This window comes from Gorilla gorilla, chromosome 9 (genome assembly GCF_029281585.2).
Source record: "Gorilla gorilla gorilla isolate KB3781 chromosome 9, NHGRI_mGorGor1-v2.1_pri, whole genome shotgun sequence".
NCBI lineage: Eukaryota > Metazoa > Chordata > Mammalia > Primates > Hominidae > Gorilla > Gorilla gorilla.
The window spans coordinates 133980629-133996205 of NC_073233.2; the positions used below are offsets into that span (position 1 = coordinate 133980629).

The 15577-nt window shown below is 42.0% G+C and overlaps 1 protein-coding gene and 1 pseudogene across 5 annotated transcripts in view; one reads left to right on the forward strand and one right to left on the reverse strand.

Moving 5' to 3' along the window:
* The window catches only part of CDON (cell adhesion associated, oncogene regulated), a 106072-nt gene extending 98016 nt beyond the window's left edge, over window positions 1–8056 (reverse strand). For 2 of the 5 annotated variants that reach the window (XM_063693657.1, XM_019037649.4), the window contains exon 1: window positions 7651–8056. The gene's annotated coding sequence lies outside the window, so the exon portion shown is untranslated. Of the gene's footprint in view, window positions 1–4302; window positions 4520–7356; window positions 7454–7650 lie in introns of those variants that run through there. The other 3 variants (XM_055356347.2, XM_063693658.1, XM_063693656.1) reach the window with 3 other exon arrangements.
* Window positions 8057–10392: 2336 nt separating this feature from the next.
* LOC101145022 (nucleosome assembly protein 1-like 1) lies at window positions 10393–13618 on the forward strand (annotated as a pseudogene).
* Window positions 13619–15577: the final 1959 nt, after the last annotated feature.

Below are 15577 nucleotides of genomic sequence, written 5' to 3' on the forward strand. Positions count from 1 at the left end.
ATGGTATATTCATGGAAGGCAAAGTAGCCAGGATGGCAGAAGCTTCCAGTAGGCATATAACCCAATATATCCAATTAAAGACCTGGGCTTCAATAAGTGAGCAATTCAGGGACTTTAAAGGATTTTAATGAAACCAGTCACGTGATCACATATTTACATTTCAGAAAGATCATTACTCAGGCAAAATGTAAGAAAAATCAATAATCTGGAAGGGGGCAAACCAAAACTGAAGACAAGGGGATGAGTTAGTAGCAGTTTAAGCAGGAGTTGCAAAGGCATTTTTTTCATCTCACATGCTGAATCTCCTCTGTCCCTCTCCCAAAGTTTGAGAAGGAGGATGGAGGGGTAAGGTAATGGTAACAGACAAGAGATAAAGAAGGCCCACTTCTAAGCTACAGGGAGGATGGAATTGGTATGGATGGGCATACATAAACATAAAACAGTAAAAACTCAATATACTTTTTCTGTTTTATAAAATGGAGAAAATATTATTTTGGTGATTCAGGATCCCACAGTTCCTTCCATCATTTTAAATATCAGTGATTAACATAAAGTACTATATTTACAGATACAAGATGTGTACATGGTTAAATATCTATGGATCCCAGAAAATATCTTGAACATGGTTTTGATACTTGGATACGTCTCTGATATCGGCCTTTCTCCTCCTATATGAGTTATTTATCTCTCTTGTAACTCAAGTTTAGAAAAGTTGCAGTGGAGGAGGGACAAGAGGGACATTTATTACTGTTTACATATAATTTGTTGTAGGAATGAATAAATAACTGGGCCAACAAATGGCTTCAGATGTGTACCTATATAAAAAGGTAGTACATGCTATACTTTTAAGTATTATCATTTCTGATACCAATACACTTAGAATATTGAAAAAGTCCCTATTTAAGTAAGGAAGAAAGAATACCTGACATTTACTTGTTAGTGATAAACTAAGGATTACATTTAAAGTGAAAAGAGCCAGCAAGTCGAGGCAATCTCCAACTTTAAACTGGAGCTGGTTTAAAAAATGTATTTATCCAATGGCTGTTGGTAACTTTTAACATATTTCCTACCTCCAAAATCATGTACACGGTGGGTATGTAGCCTAGGCACACCATAAAAGCCTATTTCATGGAACCTCAGTCCTACAAATGCCTTAGAGGTTATTTGGTTCAATGTCGCACCCAAGGAAGAGATTCTTCCCACAGCAGCCTTTGCAAATGCCGTTACAACACTTCCAGGAATCAGGAGTCCATGCCCCTTCCAAACAGCACTGCTTCACATGAGGCAGCTCTATTTGTTGGATAGTTCTTCTTTCTTCTGAAACATAATCTGCATCTTTGAGGACGCCTATAGATCAAAAGATGAATCACGTCTCACTATTTCAACGCTCCCAACCCCCAATGAAATCCTGACCACGGATGGTCTGATTTAGGAAGAAAAGGGGACAATTTGCCCCTCTCCAGTCCAGAGGAACCCATCCTGCATATGGCTGTATGTGAAGAATGACCTTGTGTCAAGAGCTATGAATAGTCAGATTTAATAAAATTATAAATGTTGAAAAATACAATGTCTCCTGAGAGAAAAATGGCTAGTGTTCAAGCAGAACACCCGCAAAATCCTTAATCAACATTTCCAATAAGAGAAATACAAGCTATTAACCGCAGCCAAAGTCCCTTCCAAAATTTAAAACAAACAAACAAAAACCTTCTGATTTCATCTACTGAATCATCTTGTCTGTCTGTGAAATAAATTTTATTTAGCATATTAGAGAATTTCAACAATACAAACAAATTCTGAATGTATAGGCATAGCCTGACCACAATTGTTAATAGGTTAGTGGCCAAAACTCTTCTTCCTGATATAAGTGCTTGCTCCTGTTCCTCAAAATCTTCCTGCAGTATAACATCCTAGCTCCACTTTCTTCCTTTTATGGTGGACTTTTCTTTTTTCTTCAGAAAAGCGTTGTACTGTTTCATTTTAAACTCAAAGAATATTATACTAATGCTGGACTGGTGGTTACTTCTGTACAACGCTAAGTGTTGATTATGGCATTTAGTCCTAAGCATGAAGGATATAAGCTACCTTAGATGGTCCTTTTCCCCTATTTTGAGGCTCCCTCCTAAAAACACACACATAAAAATGAATACAGTTTTCAAAGTATCTGGTTTATGGAATTGTAACTGAAGGTAATTATACCTTCAAGTAGTGAATAAACCCAGTTCTGTGAATAAAAACGAGGTCATGGTTGTTTTCCTAAGATAGCCATTGGGATCTGATTTTCTAGTAATGTAGGAAGAAGTGTTATTTTCTTTTTTCCCCCAAAGACTGTGTATCCAATGTGCCAATAAAATGGATTATTATGAATTTCAAACCGCACAAAAGACTCTACAACAATTTACAAAGCATGAATTAGTACCGTATACATAAATAAATGTTATTCAATAACATGAATAAATCTCACAGGCTTATGTCTATTACAATGCTCATTATTGAGCAGTGCAAGAACTCCAACATAAGACTACATACTGTAGGAGTCCATGTTCATACGGTTCACGAACAGGCAAAACTCATCTATTCTAACTCTTCAGAATAGCTGCTGCCTGCTAGCAAGAGGGAGGGCTGCCTGGGATGGGCACCAGGGAGCTTTCTAAGGCCAAGGAAATGTTCTGTATCTCCATCTGGGTACTGGTTACCACAGACATGTGCATATGTAACAATTCATCTAGCTGTTCACTTAGTATACATTAGCTGTACACTTGTGATATTACTATGTTACACCTCAACTGGAAAAAAATTACACACAATGTCCAAGTGCCTTCTAAGTTTCAGATGCAAATTTAAGAAAGCTGTATTGTTTCACGTGCCCGCACTATTACTAGCTTCTGAGAAATACATGTACACTTACATATACAGGAGGAGTTAATAAAAATAACAGCAGCTAACATTTACAGAGGTTCTACTATATGCCAAGTGCTTGACTTTCATTATCTCATTTAATCCCACAACAGTGGTAAGACATAATTTCTGTTATTATACCCATTTTACAGATAAAGACCCCCAAGGCTTAAGTCAAGATCATTGCCCAGGCTCACATAAATAACAAGAAGTGAGCTGGTCTGGAACAAGAATAGCTGAAAAGCAAGCTCTATGTCAGCGTCCAAATTCTCTGTTTGTATTAGGGTAATATAAAAATAAAATTGGCCTCACAGTTCCAAGTAACAAAACATAAACAAAATATGTAAGCTAAGTTCAGTAATATAACCCATATATTTTTTCTCGAGTAAGATGAAAGGCACATCAGTGGCTCTTAAGCATTGGAGTCCCTACTCACATTCCAACAGATATACAGCAGAACAAAATGTTCTTTGGGCTAGTTTTTTATTCTCTCTGGCCATCAAAATATACCACACAGCAAAGCGACTAAACAGCTGTGAATGCGGACAGGCACAAACTGCAGTGTTTACTCCAATTCATTCAAGGGTCCTTTCAATCTGGCCATAGTAGTAGGAGAAATGCCCAGGATTAAGGTGGAAAAAAGCTAAACATATCTTCAAAAAGGCTTCTTTATTTTCTGAACACACTGTATTGTGAGGAGAACTTGGTAGAGGGCTACATGGGAGTTGGACGGAAAAGACTGTGCACTATTTACAACACGACTTTACTTGGAAACAAAATATATCAAATGAACCATCAAATATGCTACTGCTTTCTGCATTAGCTGAAAACCAGGAGCATTGGAATTCACATTCTTGGTAGATGAAAACCAATTAACTACACCATCCGCCATTCAGAACTGGTCTTCCTTGAAAAGTACACAAGAAACAAACTGGGCTAATATTCTGAAAAAAAGTTTGTGCCCAAACATTATTTGAGGCAGGGGAAAAGGGACTTGGGAAGGAAGACACACTAATGTTTCTCAAAAATTTTGCTCCAAAGATTTTACAGAATGTTTTTGGCAGATAGATTTTCATTTACTTGGCGCTGCTAGCAAGTCTGCAAAGTAATGCCTCAGAAACACTAGAAATGATACAATTCTTAAAAAGACAACAGAAAAGACATAATCTAAATTAGAATTCTATAATAATAATAATGTAACAGAAACAATCAAATTCTATCAAGAGTAAACTAAAATATGCCTATTAAAACAAGCATTTCATCACTGCGAAACAATTTGTTTCACATGAAGTCTGATTTTGCTCTCAGTTTGAAAGTTATTAAAACAATACATCAGCCTTTACAGGCAAGACCAAACAGTAAGATAATTTTACATATTTATCAAAAGATCATTCAAAGAAAACTTACCAAGTCTGCAACGTGTATCTGCTTGTGCTTCGGAGGGAAAGCAGAGAAGCCACTTTCTGTACTTACACTGGAGTTCAGTTCAGTGCTAAAAACACATCACTGTAGTCCTGCTTGTAATAAAGTCCGGACTAGCAATCTGCCTTTGGGTTGGGCTTTTCTCTTACAAGATAAGCTGTTAAGTCATGCCTTGATTTTAGATCTGCCAACATATGGAGTCTTCTAATGTAGCCTTCCCTCCACCCCCTCAACCCCCCCTGCCCGCATCCCCCCAATCCCCGCTCTGCTCCACTCCCTCTGCACACACACACATACACACATACAAAAAAGGCACTGCAGGGCAGAAATTCCTCAGGTGCTCGCTAATGGAATTCCCAGGGTCTTGGAGCCGCTTCGGGGATCAAGAGATCTCATAGCCCCCGCTGGGGTAAGGAGCAGCGAGTCTGTTCCATTTAATCAAATACAGAATGAATTTTCAGCTCTATTCACTAGCTTGTCTCCAGGGCTCTCAAAAGGCACCAGGCAGCTAGAATCACACACATGTGGCTCTTTTAGGCAAGTATAATTAGCTTGATTTTAAAAAGCCACATTAATAATATCACCTCAGGACCATTATTCAGGAGACAGATGACAATGATACTGTATGTTTTAAGCCTGACAATGGGGGAAAGAGCACAAACAATGAGGGAAAACTTGAAGGATTAAAAAAAAAAAAAAAAAACCAAGGAACCAGTTTTTCATTTAATTGTAATCCAATATTTTTCAAGTGACATTAAGAATATTCCATACACCATCCCTTATTTTTAACAAAAAAGAATCAAGTAAAGCCCTCCCCTGTGCTGTTGAAAGTGAGTTAGTGCCAAATACACAACAAAAACTTATCACATGGAATGATTACATACAATATAAAAATTTAAGTAAAAATAAAACATTCTCGAATTCAAGTTCACGAAATTTCTTGAAAAAATTCCCCATTAAAAAATACTGTAAAAAAGCAAGTCCTTCAAATCAAAATATTTGGCAACCATACTCCAAATTCTGTTTCTAATCTAATTAGTTTGTATTAAGTTCATTTACTTAAAGGGGGGCTACCACGTACGCAGCTCAGCTACAGCTCCACTGTATTGTCTTACCCATACTTCTACATCATGCCATAGCTGATCACAAGGCGCTGGCTCATATCATTACACGTTAAAGCAACACATTTTTCAATTCATTATTTATTTTCTAACCCTTCCCTGATTTTTACTACGATAATATTTAATTCCTGAAATCATTTCCCTAGCATTTAACTTAGAAACAATCACCAATTTTTAGTCTAAACGCTCGTGGAAAAAAAAAAAATTCTACAGAAGGAAAATTTTACTTCAACTTACATTTCGACAAAACCATACATGAAATTGTCTACAAAGTCATGAAGGCAGATGGGCAAAGTGGGAAAATAAGAAAAAGCCCAAGAAATAGTCAACAAATTTTTACCTGATCTCTTTAGAACAAAGCCCTAGGACATTAGTTCCTATTCCTACCTACTGCCTTCAGCTGTATATACCCTGACGATCTGGAGGAGAAAGTCCTATCTTAAAGTGAACTTAATTCTTTTCCTGCAAAGTCAAACCACCTGCAAAGAAAGCAAGGCGTAAGCTAGATTTAGAAGCCAAGCTACACAAGCTAGATCAGTATCCAAGTCCTAAGGGTTCTTTGTACTTGAAGGCTTCAGAGTCAGAGCTGTTTAAGTACTTTGCACAGAAGAGGAGGTTGATGAGAACCATGGCAATCAATCAAAGCATCCCAAGTGAGTTATTACACAAACAACAGCACGTACCTCTAGTAACTGATTCTCCTGGCTGACTATTCAAACAAAGACAGATTTCCCAAACACTGGGAAGTTTTTGCATGAAAGTTAAACAATATACATTTGTGTGTTTCTTAATAGAAATATAAATGTTTCTGTTCTACACACTGCCAAACACACACCCAGGGCACGTCTTTACAAAATGAAACAGGTTTTCTCCATCCTTCTCATATAACTTCAAGTATGAGGCAGTTCATTCCAACATGTGCATAACAGAGACTGCAGTATTTGGTGCTTCTCGGGTTCCGAAGAATGCTTTCTAGTTAAGCACTAATTTAAAATTTCCAGAAAATTTTTTGAAGGTTTTCTTTCATCTTATCTTAAAAGTTGAACTATCCCCAAATTTTCAGCTAAAAATAGACTGAGGGTGGGGGAGAACTATAAAATGTCATAGAATGTTTAGAATTATGCTGACAATAAACTCATTTCATTTTCTAACACCCTCCCCACCTTCCTCTCCTTGGAGACACTGTCCACTAGGTATGCCAAGTGTCAGCTGGGAATGTGAGGGTTATGTTATCAGCGCCGAAAGGAATCAGAATTCACTGACTTGGCGTCTTTCATCTTTACTGGCATAGGCCTGAAAATAAATCTCATGTGAGCTTTTAGTCCAACCTCCTGTTTTTCAAGGTGTCTGGTTTGGGACACAAAGGCTGACTTTCTGTTGATGAGGTTCTCTAAATTCTGGATTCCCACTGGAAAGCAGTCTGCCCTTAAAGCACCTGCCACCCTCTGTCGTCCTGATGAGGAAGGGCAGGCATTCTGGAAACAGCTCCTTTTGGAGAGCCTTCCACCTGATTTGGTGGGGTTAGGGAGAACAATGAAGGGAAGGGCAAGAGAGTCTATCTATCCCCCTCAGTGATTTATTGCTGAAATTCCTAGATGTGGAGAGAAAGCAACAAAGGTCTGGAAGCTGCCGACTGAAATAAATAGCGAGATGTAATGTATTTAGCAAATGATAATGCAATCCACAGAAAGCTTTACAGAGGAGAAGGAAAAATACACTCCCTGGGGCTGGGAAGTCACTGAGTCTTGTGAAGGCAGAGAAAGATACATTGTGCAGGAAATTTCTCTTGCTTCTCCCTACACATAAATCACTGTCTCTCGCGGGCGCTCTGCAGGGATGGAGATTGAGAGAGGCCAGGGACCCGGCTCCCTTGGGAAAACGCACGGGCTCCCTAGCTCCCCGCTCTGCGGCATCTCACCTGCCCCCGAGGACCATCGTCAAGAAGAGGTTTCGTCTTGTCACTGACACCTCACCCCGCCTCCTCCCGCGAGGTGCCTCCGAGCCCCCGAGGACGCGGAACGCCGGGGCTCCCCGCCGGGCAGGCATCAGCATCCAGACCCCGCACGCAGCCCTGGACCCCCACGCCCTCCGGGGAACGCCGGCCCGCCCGTCCCCGGGACCGGGTCCCGTCCCCTAAGCCAAGGCCCCCCAAGCCCAGTGCCCGCGCGCCACCCCTCCCTCCGACCCTGCGGCGGGACCCCGGCCCCCGCACCTCTCCGCAGGGCTGGCTAAGCCTCCAGACCTCCTGCGCTGCAGCCGGCTCGGAAAGCCACCCCCAGGTCATCCCCCCGCGCGCGCGCGGCGGCGGCTACGGTGGCGGCGGCTGCGATCCGAACGGGCCCCTCCATGCACCTCGCAGGGCAGAGGAGGGAGCGGCGCCTCGCACGCCGGGGTGGGGGCGCTGGGCAGGGCGGGCGGGCGTGCGTGGGGTCCCGGGTCTCCTCGCACCTAGCCGCGCGAGCCGGGCTCCCGGGCTCAGGGGAGGGGAGCTGGGGGGCGGAGTCACCAGGGCGCGCCCCCGCGGCTGCGCTCCTCCCCGCCGGGGAGAGCGGGCACGTAACTCGGCGGGTGCTGGGCCGGCCCGGAGCACGCGAGCAGCGGGAGGAGGGACCGGGGAAAGACTGACGGAGGCGGGCCGTAGAGGCCGCTGCGCCCCGCCGGCCCGCACCCAGCCGGAGGGTGCGCGCGCAGCCTGCCAGATCAGCGGCGGGGGCACGGGCCGTACCAAGTGACGGAGGGGGGCACGCTCTGGGCAGGACCCTCTCCTCGTCATTGACCTGCCTACTCTGCAAGAGAGATACCCCAGAGGAGCATAGAAGAGGCTCTTCTTGGGTGTAGGACAGGTAAGGGTGAGTTGCCTTACCAAGTCACGGAGATTCCCATCATGCCTGCACTCACGCTCCCCTCACCTTTCATTCCCTTGGAGAGGCGGCTCTTCTGGCAGGTCTCCAAATGGTCGACTCTGTCCCCCGAGGCCCCGCCCTAGCCTCGCTCCGGCCCCGCCCCTCTCCCCGCCCCGCCCCTCGCCTCTACCTAAGTTCTCTGAGCCGCCAACGGGTGCATCCCTTCTCCCGGTTCTTGCCTGGTCTGTCTTAGGGTTCCGGCGGCCCACCGCTTATACCTCCTTCGCCTTTCCACCACTTTCCATGTTTAGTTCCTTAGGCAGCTTCATCTGATTCCCCCACCACCACCCACCCGCCCTGCCTGCACATACACGCAAGCAGGTAGCAAAACTCAGGGGCTAGGAGAGGCGTGGTGTGACCTGGTGGCCTTTGGCCCCAGAGTCTTTTCAACTTGTCCGTTGGACCTGCCCCAAGTTATCTGAACTCAATGAACTTCAGTTGTTCAAACAGAAAAAGGAAAAATAAATTTCTATTCAACATGTTGCTGTGAAGCATAAATACGATACTTTGTGAAAAGCACCTGCCACTCAGTGGGCATTCAAGGACTGTAACTTCTTTATAAATTGTTATTATTAGCAGTTAGCTCTTTTTTCCCCCATCATCATTACTTACTATTAGCTTAACTACAAAAGGAGCCCTAATAATAGTTAAGTTTATAAATACTCAGTACTGAACTTCAGGAGAAATATGCCAGTCCTCCCTTACCTTCTTACGTGAATTTTAAAAAGAAATGCTTTGAAAGTGTGGTATTGTTCAAACAGGTTAGCTTTCTGCATTAGCTAGATTCAGGGTTTTTGTAAAGCCCCTGGAAAGAAAGTCAGTACAGGAGGGGAAAAAAAAAAAAACACAACTTTTTTTTAAGACGGAGTCTCACTCTGTCGCCCAGGCTGGGGCGCTCTTGTTGCCCAGGCTGCAGTGCAATGGCGCGATCTTGGCTCACTGCAACCTCCGCCTCCCGAGTGCAAGCGATTCTCCTGCCTCAACCTCCCAAGTAGCTGGGATTACAGCACATGCCACCACACCTGGCTAATGTTTGTATTTTCAGTAGAAACAGAGTTTTGCCATGTTGGCCAGGCTGGTCTTGAACTCCTGACCTCAGATGATTCTCCCGCCTTGGCCTCCCAAAGTGCTGGGATTACAGGCGTGAGCCACCACAACCAGCCGGAAAAAAACTCTTAACTCTAGTTTGTCCTCCACTGTTCCATTGTTCACTTATGGAGACCAAGAATCTATATGTTATTAACAAGCTATGGTAAACGATTTTTCATTCGGCAAGTAAGACTTTCCATAGAGGATTTAACTGAAATGAGAGTTTTGTATGGATGTAATAGAAGTCTTGCAAATTTATTGTGGCTACAGAGAATTCCAGGTTCTTCTCCTGGGACATAATACACTTTGCGCACCTCCAGATCTCACAGTGCCGTTTGAATTCACTATGCCTACTGTTACTCATAGTCAGACTAAGAAAATAATCACAATGTTTGTTGATATTAATTACTTCCTCTCCCCCTTTTTTTGTAAAGCAGAGAAATCATTTCAGGTGTAAAACAGTTTTTCATTAATGAATCATTCATCCATTTGTTCAACATTAAGAAACAATGTGCAGTCCCAAGCTTCAAAGAGCTCACAGTCTAACTGTGATATAGACACACACGTGGGTAAGTACAAGGAGACATCTTCAGTGCAAAGAACAGGGAGCTGTGTGAACACAAGGTCACTATAGTATTAAGTAGAGTAGTAAGAGGTGATAGTATTAAGAGGTGGAGACTTTAGAAGCTGACTAAGTCATGAGGACCACCCTCATGAGCAAGATTTATGACCTTATAAAAGGGCTTCAAGGAGCTAGCTAGCCCCTTCTGTCCCTTCAGAAGAAGGGATGACACAGAGAGGTCATCATCTGTAAGGAGCAGGCACTTACCAGACCCTGAATCTGCAGGCACCTTGATCTTGGATTTCCCAACCTCCATAACTATGAGAAATAAATTTCTGTTGCTTAAAGAGTACCCAATCTAAGGCATTTTGTTATAGCAGCAGAAACAGACTATGACACTATGGGGCCTCCAACCACAGATGTCCACTACGTAGAGAACTCCAAGTGGAAATACGGATTTAAACGTCATCAGCATAAAGTAGTGTTTATACCATTAAAGTGGAAGCGATCTCTCAGGAATAATGTGGAACCAGAAAGTTGTAGCCAAGGATGGATCTCTAAAACTCCAATAACTAAAGCCCCCAATTATCTTGATGAATTTGGAGCAAAGGCTGTTTACTGAACTCAAGGTATGGGACTTGAAAAGGATGCTTGAAGAAGGTGGTGAAGGTTTGGAATAGTCATTAGGAAAAATGAGAGTTGAAAAATGAAAGTAGAAAATCAATCAGAGAATTGATAAGTGATGCTGAGGGCCTGGCTGAGGTTGGAGACCATTAATGTATGGTGATGGAGCTTGCATGATTATGTGGTTTTCTCCATCAAAATTTAATCAATCAGGTAGAAGGGGAAAAGCATAGCACCAACCCAGTTTTGAAGTTTTTCTGGAAGTTGTACAAGAAGGAAAATACCACATGGTATTGGTAAGAAAATTTTTAAAACAGCAATCATAGAATCCAGGCAGTGGAAAAGGTGTAAGAGGTTTGAGAAGAATAATAGACTGGAAAAATTACAAATTAAAGAAAAGGAGATATGTATGAGATTAAAGAGCTGTTGTTACAGGATTGAGTAAGAAAGAACCAAGAAGTCTTTGGTAATCACCAGAGTTTACCATTTCAGAAGTAGAACAGTTCCAGGTAATGATTAGATCTAGTATGTTTACCGGTGCTGGTGGACGATGTGGATGATTTATGCCATCAGGGGACATATTGAAGGAACTGAGAGGCTGATAAATGAAATACCATGAGCCAAGTACTCAAGTCCTCAGGGATGAGGTGGGAAGGTTGTTAGATACTAAGTGACATTTAATACATTCCAGGCCTGAAGTGGGTGCTTTTATAATACTCAATACATGTTAAAATTGGTTCTCCAAGGCCGGGCGCGGTGGTTCACACCTGTAATCCCAGCACTTTGAGAGGCCGAGGCGGGCAGATCATGAGGTCAGGAGATCAAGACCATCCTGGCTGACATGGTGAAACCCCGTCTGTACTAAAAATACAAACAATCAGCCAGGCGTGATGGTGGGTGCTTATAGTCCCAGCTACTCGGGAGGCTGAGGCAGGAGAATGGAATGAACCCAGGAGGCGGAGCTTGCAGTAAGCCGAGATCCCATCACTGCACTCCAGCCTGGGCGACAGAGCGAGATGCCGTCTCAAAAACAAAAACAAAAATGGTTCTCCAAGAATAACATAATAGAGTAACTAGAGTCCATAAACTTGTATCACATTCTGACTGTACCTTATTTGATCTTGGTCAAATAACTTAAACTCTTGGAGTCTTGATTTCATCATTTGTAAAGTAGTAAATGACTTCATCATTTGTAAAGAGTAATAATACCTCATATAGAGTTGTTAATAGGGCCTACTTCAGTGGTTTGCTAGGAGGATTAATTGAGATGATACACACAAAGCACTTAATACAGTGACTGGCAAGTAGCAAACACTGGATAAAAGTGTTTTTAACATAAATAAAAGCTATTTATAATAATAATAGTTAATGCTTATATAGTTCCTTCTGTGCGCCAAGTATTATTTTAAGCATTAGTCCCATATTACAAATGAGAAAACTGAGACATGAAGTGCCTTGACTATAGTCACACGGCTAGTCAGTGTCAGAGCTCATATTAAAACTCAGGTAATCTGTGTCTAGAGGCTGGACTCTTAATTAGTACACGTTAATGTCTCCCTACAATAATGGGAAGTATTTTTATTAATATCACTTCAAATAAATTGATCAGTTAAATTAATCTGTTCTTTTTTAGCACCATTTGCTCGCAGTGCCGCCTCCTGCTCCTCCTGCCGCCACTGCCGCCCTGAGTCACTGCCTGTGCAGCTCGGGCCTCCCAGCTTCCCATACTAGCCGCCGATATTTGGAGTTCTTATAACATGGCAGACACTGACAATCTGAACTTGATCGAGATTTGGATGATGTTGAAGAAGTACATGAAGAAGAAACTGGTGAAGAAACAAAAATCAAAGCACGTCAGCTAACTGTTCAGATAATGCAAAGTCCTCAGATTCTTGCAGTCCTTCAAGAAAGACTTGATGTTCCAGTAGAAACACCAACAGGATACCTTGAAAGCCTGCCTAGAGTAGTTAAAAGACGAGTGAATGCTCTCAAAAACCTGCAAGTTAAATTAAATGTGCACAGATAGAAACCAAATTCTATGAGGAAGTTCACGATCTTGAAAGGAATATGCTGTTCTCTATCAGCCTCTATTTGATAAGCGATTTGAGATTATTAATGAAATTTATGAACCCACAGAAGAACAATGTGAATGGTAACCAGATAAAGAAGATGAGATTTCAGAGGAGCTGAAAGAAAAGGCCAAGATCGAAGATGAGAAAAAGGATGAAGAAAAAGAAGACCCCAAAGAAATTCCTGAATTTTGGTTAACTGTTTCTAAGAATGTTGACTTGTTCAGTGATATGGTTCAACAACATGATGAACCTATTCTGAAACACTTGAAAGATACTAAAGTGAAGCTCTCAGATGCTGACCAGCCTATGAATTTTGTCTTAGAATTTCACTTTGAACCCAATGAATATTTTACAAATGAAATGCTGTCAAAGACATACAGGATGAGGTCAGAACCAGATGATTCTGATCCCTTTTCTTTTGATGGACCAGAAATTATGGGTTGCACAGGGTGCCAGATAGATTGGAAAAAAGGAAAGAATGTCACTTTGAAAACCATTAAGAAGAAGCAGAAACACAAAGGAAGTGGGACAGTTCATACTGTGACTAACACAGTTTCCAATGACTCTTTCTTTAATTTGTTTGCCCCTCCTGAAGTTCCTGAGAGTGGAGATCTGGATGATGATGCTGAAATCCTTGCACAGACTTCAAAATAGATCACTTTTTACATGAGGGTATAATCCCAAGAGCAGTGTCATACTTTACTGGAGAAGCTATTGAAGTTGATGATGATGTTTATGATGAAGAAGGTGAAGAAGCGGATGAGGTAATGTTTACCAAATGAGCAAATAATTCTCTGTGTTTAACACATTGAGAAGCAAATTGAATGACTTATGTATTCCTTTGCTATTATCATTCTGCAATTTGGGATAAAAACATTTTGGAAAATATGATTTTAGAATTCTATAGCCAAACAGTGTATGTGTAAAGTTTCAATAAATAAACTGAAAAAAAGAAAAAACTTTGTTGAGCACCTTTTAAGTATAAAGCACAGAATTAAAGACATACAAGGAAATACCTGTATTAAAAACATCTTGGTTGGGTGTGGTAGCTCACAACTGTAATCCTGGCACTTTGAGAGGCCAAGGCAGATGGATTGCTTGAGCCCAGGAGTTCAAAACCAGCCTGTACAACATGGTGAAACTCTGTCTCTACAAAAATTATAAAAGATTAGCCGGGTGTAATGGCATGCACCTGTAGTACCAGCTAGTCAGGAAGCTGAGGTAGGAGGATCGCTTGTGCCCAGGACACAGAGGTTACAGTGAGCCAAGATCGCGCCTCTATGCTCCAGTCTGGATGACAGAGTGAGACCCTATCTCAAAAAAGAAAAAGAAAAACATCTCATGTGGCCTCATCAGACTCCCTTAGCCTCACCTGTCTCCAAGACCCTGCAGTGACCCACTCTGTGTCCCTTGCACCATTTCTAGGCACTGCAGAGCTTGAAATCTGGCTTCCCCAGGATCTGCTGAGAGGGCTAAGCAACACAACTTAAACGTATAGTGTGAGGCCAGGCGTTTTGGCTCACACCTGTAATCCCAATGCTGTGGAAGGCCAACGTAGGTGGATTGCTTGAGCCCAGGAGTTCAAGACCAGCCTGGGCAATATTGAGAAACCCCATCTGTATTTAAAAAAAAAAAAAAAGAAAGAAAGTGCAGTGTGTTATCTCCCCTATGTGAGGAGGGCATGGGAGCAGGGCAACAGATAATCTCCTCCCATCCTCTATCCATGGACTGCTCCAAGCATGGCTTGCCCACACTACTTGTCTGGAACCATCCCTCGTGGCCAAGCAGAAGCACCTACTGAGGGCTCAGCTGGGTCTTGTGTGACTTATCAAACGCAAGGGCCTCATAACAACACATCGCCTGCGTTTGTTTCCCAACTGTTTCTATCCTATTTCCCTTTTCCCTCATTCTCACCTGTGATTGACCAGACTCTGTTTATTAGAAACTCTTTGTTATAAACCTAAAAAGTTTATACTAAAGCTTTAGAAAGTTTAGGCCTATGTATATATAAAACAAGTAACAGTGCAAATCACTAGTTGATAAACACCAGATGAGAGGAATACAGCCAGGCACAAGTTTGAGGTCCAGCCTGAATGTTATTAACCACTTAATTTTTTATTTTCTGTGCCTCGGTTTTCTCATATATAAACTATAGATAGTGATACGTGCATTGCACTTTCATACGTTGCTGATGGGAATGAAAAATGGTATGACCCCAGGGAAGAAAATTTGACAATATTTATCAAAATATAGCATGCTTTTACCCTTTGATCCTGCAGTCCCAGTCTGGAAATTTGTCCTACGGATACTCTTGCATTCATATGAAAAATCTATTCACTGCATTGTTGTTTATAGCAGATTAGAAACAATCCAAGCGTCCACCATCAAGAACTACATCCACACAATGGAATACTGTGCCACTGAAAAAAGAAAAGGGAAGCTCTCAGAGAACTGCTGTGGAGGGTACTCTAGAATATGTGTTAAATGGAAAAGAAAAGAGAGAGAAAGAGAGAGGCAGGTGCAGGACATCTTATGGGCAGTATTATGCTCTAATTTCTAAGAGGTGGAAAATAAGATTATATATTTGTATTTACTGATTTTTTTGCATAAAGAACCACTAGAAGGAACCAAAGAAGACCTCTTTCCTTTTATTTATTTATTTATTTTTTTGAAGACAGGGTCTCATTCTGTTGCCCAGGCTGGAATGCAGTGGCATGATCATGGCTCATTGCAGCCTCGACCTCCTGGGTTCAAGTGATCCTCCCATCTCAGCCTCCTGAGTAGCTGGGACTACAGGCACACGCTACCACACCCGGCTATTCAAAGAATATCTTTAAAAATGATTACTTATAGTGGAAGTTGGATAAGATACTTTTAAATTTATATCTT